Source organism: Microtus ochrogaster, chromosome 7 (assembly GCF_000317375.1).
Source record: "Microtus ochrogaster isolate Prairie Vole_2 chromosome 7, MicOch1.0, whole genome shotgun sequence".
NCBI classification, from domain to species: Eukaryota; Metazoa; Chordata; class Mammalia; order Rodentia; family Cricetidae; genus Microtus; species Microtus ochrogaster.
Window position 1 is genome coordinate 80,148,142 of NC_022014.1, and position 6,195 is coordinate 80,154,336.

Consider the following 6,195-nt stretch of genomic DNA (forward strand, 5'->3'; position numbering starts at 1 on the left):
CATAAGATCAGGCGATAGGCAGGCCAGTAGGCATTTTCTTAACTAGTGATTGGTGGGGGAGAGCCCAGTTCATTGTGGGTGGTGCCGTCCCTGGGCTGGTGGTCCTGGGTTCTATAAGAAAGCAGGAGTGTGAGATCCTGTGGGCCAATCACATCGATCTCCAGATCAGCTGTGCCTGCTCGTGAAGCCCGTGAAGCCCGTCAGCAGGGACCAGGAGGCTGCTGGCATTCCCTCGCAGAAGGGAGAGCACTGTATGTAATTCTGCCCTAACTGATGTGGAGGAAGATCTCTCTCAGGAGCCACTAGAGAGTCTAGGCTTTAGAACGTTAGCTGAAGGAGTCTCCATCTGCATGGCTGTGGGGATGCCACCATTCGTGCTGGGTGGAGGCTGCCCAGGGTGGCTGCTTTGGGGTCACCCGTGCCTCACCTGTGCGCTGGAAGTTCAGTAGACTCTCCGGTTCACCAGGGAGAGCTCTGGTTTGTGCTGGAGGGCCCAGAGAAGGGCATAGAGACTGTTTACAGCCCCTCAAGGAGAGACTTCTCACAGATATGAAGGCCGAGTAGGGCGGACCTTGTTTCAGCCTTCTCTGCTGCTTCATCCATGGTCAGCTAAGCTGGGGAAACTGAGGCAGCCTTCTGCTCTCTTTGTCCCAGCAGCTTTTCCAGTGACTGTTTTGGTGTCCTATGCTTGTTAAGCAAGTCTCATGATGATTGATTTTAAACAACGGATTCTCATTTTCTCAGGATTCTAGGGTCTGGGCAGTGAGCAAGCCAAGGCCTCTCTCTCTTCGTGGCTTGTAGATGGCTGTTTTCACCTGTCTCTTCAGTGTGCCCCGGTGTCTGCCCACACTCCCTCTCTAGTTTCACGTGTGGCTCTCTCATGGGTCCTGGCCTCTCTGAGGGGGGCCCGGCTGCCTGGCCAGGAAGCCTTGGAGACCCACTTGCCTCTATCTCCCTCCTGCTGAGATTGGGGGTGTACATGGCTGCCTCCTCTTTTCTATGGGTTCTGGGAATTGAACTCAAGTCAGCATCTTACTGACTGAGCCATCTCCCCAAACCCATCACATTCCCACTTTCTAAGAACACCGTTATTGGATGATTCTTTCTCCTCATTGGATCGCCTCTGTAAAGGCTCCACTTCCAAGCTGCTGTGGGTGGCGGCTGTGGTGGCGCACACCTTTAATCCAAGCACTCGCGAGGCAGAGGCAGGCGGATCCCTGTGAGTTCGACAAGAGCCTGGTCCACAAGAGCTAGTTCCAAGACAGCTAGAGCTGTAGTTACACACCGAAACCCTGCCCCAAAAAACAAAAAAAAAATAAATATATAAATAAAAAACAAAAAGGAAAAACTAGACTCCACTTCCAGGGCTGGAGAGATGGCTCAGCGGTTAAGAGCACATGGCGGAGGACCCGAGCTCAGTTCCAGCACCTATGGCGGGCAGCTCACAATCCCGGAACTCCAGCTCCAGGGCCATCCAGGGCCTCAAGCGCCTATTCTCATACACACACTCATGAGCACACACAGAACTGAAGATAAAATAAGCCCCTATTCCTAAACGAGGTCACAAATCAGGGGTACTGGCGATTAGGACTTCAACCTATGCATGTTTGTCACAGTCAGTGACATCTTTTGCCTAAAGCCAGGAAGGTGCAGTTGGAGCTGCCTGGCGGAGTACCGTGCCCGCGGTCATGACCACGCCACCTCCCTCTGCCACCACACGAGGGTCTCTGGAATTGCTGGTGTTGCAAGAACATCAAGAACATTGCAGTCCAGTGAAACACACAGCATCCTAGAAGCCGAGTGGCTTGGAAAATGTGTTTAGGCTTCAACAAAAGACAGCAATTGGGCAAGCCAGCAAGACATGGCGCTAACTGGCGGCCACACTCTGTTTCCTCCCTCCAGCTGCCTCTCAGAATCAGAAAACAACCGTATACGTATGGAAGCCATGAAATTAAACGTTTTAAAAAATGGGCTAATGTTCTCCGAGCCCACGTTTCTAAGGCAGCCTTTGTTCCGTATTCCCAGGTTTCTCAGCAGCAGCAAACACCGTCTCAGATTGACAGGGGCACAGGAAGATAAGCGCCAGGAGCAGCCCTGAACACGTCTCCAGCAATTTTCTCTTCTATCTTATCGCAACCTCCAAGACACATTATTTCATCTGAAGTGTGGTTCCAATTTTGGAGGGAAAAAAGCCTTTCATCTCTTCCATCCCATTTTTTTTCTCTCCGTCTCCCGGTCCTGAGGGAAGCTTTAGGGATGAACATTCCACCGCTTGCCAGGGCTTTGGATTCCCACACTCACGCCGCGAGCAGTGTTGAGGATCAATCATCCCCTTCCCGGCTGAAGCAAGGCTCCAGCACAAGCGGAAATTACAGTGGGGTCTAGGACCATCGTGGCTTGACAGGAAGCAGGTGGGGGATGCAGAGATGTAGGAAGGACCCCTCTCTGTTACCCACTTTTACCTTCCGCCTCCCAAGAGCGCGGGAGCTAAAAGTGCCAGGGTGAGGAACAGTGATGGCCCTACATAGCACTTAGCCTCTGAGAGCTGCACTTGAACCCTGCTCCGGTGCAGTCACTGTGGCCTCTCAGGGCTAAGGCTGCAATTGTGTCTCTGCTCACCCTCGACCAAAGGCTTTGTCAGGCTGTCTCACAGCTGTGATTAAGAGGCCCCTTCAGTGTGAAGATTGATGGCCCTGAGGCTAAGCTGTCCTGTCCCTGCCAAGGAACTCTCACGGCAATCTGATGGGTAACAGTGGTAGTTAGCCTCGGGGACAGTCTAAGCCACTGAGACCTCGGGTTATCAAGGCCATTTAAGCAAGAAAAGATCTGCAAACACCTTGTAGCCCAGCAAACACCTCGGGGAAACAGTGACTTGCTATCAGCCTGCCTTCATTCGGCTGAGCTGTTGAAAGCTGGAGAGAGGGCTCAGGGGTTCAGAGCACTGACTTCTTTTACACAGGACCCTGGTTCAGTTCCCAACAGCCACACAGCAGCTCATAACAATCTATAACTCCAGTTCCAGGGGATCCAACACCCTCTTCTGGCTGTGGACACTAACCACACTTGTAGACACACATGCAGACATAACAGTCATACACATAAAATAAAAACAAAATCTGCATTTATATTTTAATAAATAAAGCTGGCGTGAAGTTCAGAGTAAAACAGCCACACTGGCCAGCCTTACAGACCAGGTCACAATAACACACACCTTAATCCCAGTAGCCACACAAGTTGCCACAGAAACTGGGTGGTGCACGCCTTTAATGCCAGTGGTTCATGCCTTTAATCCCAGCCCTAGAGAGGATTATAAACCGGGAGGAGACAGCTCTCAGTCAGCTTCTAAGATTCCTGGAGGCAGAATCGCCATTTCGGTCAAGGTAAGAGCCAGCGGCTGACCGCTTTGTTTTTCAGATCTTCAAGTTGAACTCCAATTTCACTCCTTGAATTTTTATTAATCATGCTTCAACTTTCCCCAAGGGCTCAATCATTAAATCCAGTCCCTAAAACCCAAGTAAAAAGCATGGTGGTGCATGTCTGCCTTCCCTGCGCTGGGGAGGCAGAGACAACCAGGCCCCTGGGGCTCCCAGTACCTGGCCAGTGAGGCACCCTGCTCAAACAAAGTTGATGGTGTTTCTAAAGATGTCATCTCAGGCTGTCCTTTGTCCTACACAAGCACACACGTGCACACATGTACACAGATGCTCATGCAATGCATTCACAAATGCACATATATTCTCACGCACAGTACAAACACATGCGCACACATGCTCATGCACATGTATACACAAATGCACACATGAATGCACACACATGCGCATAGACATGCACACACATGCTCACAATGCAACATATACATGCACACATACATGCTCACATGAATGCACACGCATGCACATACACAAGTACACACACATGCTCATGCACATATGAAAGCACACATGAATACATGCACATACACAGGCATACACATATTCATGCACACACATGCTCATGCACACACACAGATGCACACACCTGGACATGCATATATACACTCACACGCACAAACATGCTCATGCATGTGACTTCTGCTGACTGCCATGCTGGGTTGTGTCTCCACAGGTTTGTGTGTTGGAAGTTATAAGCGGTCATGCCTGCTGGGAGGTGTTCAGAACACCAGGATATACTCACCGGTGGGATTGTGGAACCCCAGTGTCCTTCTGGCTTCCTGTTTGCCAATGCAATCTCTCCCTGTACCCCATGAGGCCCTTACCAGAGCCAAGTCGATGCCAGAGCTCTGGGACCGAGGGCTAAGTGAACCTCTTTTCTTTACCACAGTACTCACCTCTGGTATTTTGTTATGAAAACAATAACAAAAAACGACCCCTCTCAGCGGCCCGTCAGCAAGGTGTCCTATGGGGACAGCATTCGAGCCGAGTAGACACTGGTGTTCCATGACATTTTACCTCCACTCTATCCTGCAGAGGATACTGATGTGGCCTCTTGTAGCATCCTCTCCCACTGGGTGCTCAGGTAGAGAACCCTGGTCCAGGTGGGGTGACCTCTAGTGACCCGTGTCCAGACTCGGTGGCTCTCCTTTTCCCCAGCTCCACAGGACTTTCCTCACAGGCCTTCCCAGGAGCCAGAGGAAATGGTGTGTACCAGGACTGTGGTCTCAATCACCCTCTTCCTTCCAACTGTCACTTATGTGAGGAGGAGACCTCGTAAGAGCAGTAAGCCGGGTGACATGCCATCTTCACACACTGACTGCCACCAGCCCCTGACCGCTGAGTCTGCCTGAGCACTGGCATTCACCAACATCCCTGCTGAAGCCTGAAGAATGGGAGCTGGGGAGAGAAGAATGGAACCTTAAATGATTTCAACTGTCTGCAGAGTCTCTCTCTGGCCTCCTTCCATCCCCCTCCCTGTGAGAACGCCCCTGAGTCCTAGCCTGTCACCCATGTCTATCTGCTCATCCCTGCCTGAGCTCACGGGCTGTATCACCATGTGACTGCCATGTGACCGCCGTGTGACCCATGTGACCACTGTCCGTCAGGTGCTGGGCAAAGGTGACTCAGGGGACACCACCCAAATTAGTTCCATTTGTAAGTCAACATGAAATCGAAACCGGTCTAATCCTGGAATGATTTCAGGGTAAATATTGTGATGTTCTTGAAGTAGAGAAAGCTGTATGCAAGAATAGGTCTCCTTTTGTGCCTATGACTTAATTTGCATTCTAAGCAGGCTGCGGGGCCTCCGCTAGGCCTTAACTCCTGAGCTCTGGGAGAGAGCTGGCAGAGAGTGGTGGGTCTGGGGTGCCGGGTCTGGAAGACCCCTCTCTTAGCATCACCCCAGCAGCCAGATCCCACCTAGCTCTCTCCCCCCACCCCCACCCCCATGGACCTGATCTGCCAAGGCCTCTTTCCTGGTTGCGTTCTCTTACTGTGCCAAACACCATGGCCAGCAGCAACTTAGGAGACGGGGGTTGGCTTAGACTTTTAGGTCACAATTCGTTGTTGAGAGGAGCCTGAGGGCGGGCCTGTGAGTTGTTACACACAGAGTTGCTTCTGAGCAGGGAACTCATAGCAGAAGTTTACAGCATCTATGACGGAGGAACACTGCCTGCTGGTTCCCTCAGAGACCCATGCTTAGCTAGCCCAGTACCACCTGCCCAGGGAATGGGGCTACCCAGGGTGGGCTGGGCCCTTCTGCATCCGTCCTGTAACCACACCTGCTGGTCAGTCAGCTCTGAGCACTCCCTCAAGTGAGACTCCCTTCTCAGGTGACTCTAGGTTGTTGCTGAGTGACAGCTAAGGCTCACTAGGACAGCAGGGTGTGGTGGCCACACCTTGAATCCCAGCACTTGGGAGGCAGAGGCAGGAGGGTCTCTGTGAGTTTGAGGCTGGCCTGGTCTAGACAGCCAGGGATACATAAAGAGATTATATCTTGAAAAATCAAAAGACTAGGACACCTCCTCTGCCAAGATGGACTGTAACTCCATCGTAACTTCAGAAGCTGTGAGCCAAACACCACTCCTAGGTTCCTCACCAGCCCATCAGACCCTCCACTGGGCAGCCTCTGTCCTAAAATGGAGACGGGAATATGAATTGTTTGTTTCGACTTTTAGACTAACAATGCACTAATGTAAATGTACTCACAAATGTCACCCCACCCGTGATTAATGTAAACACACACGCAAATGTCACCCCACCC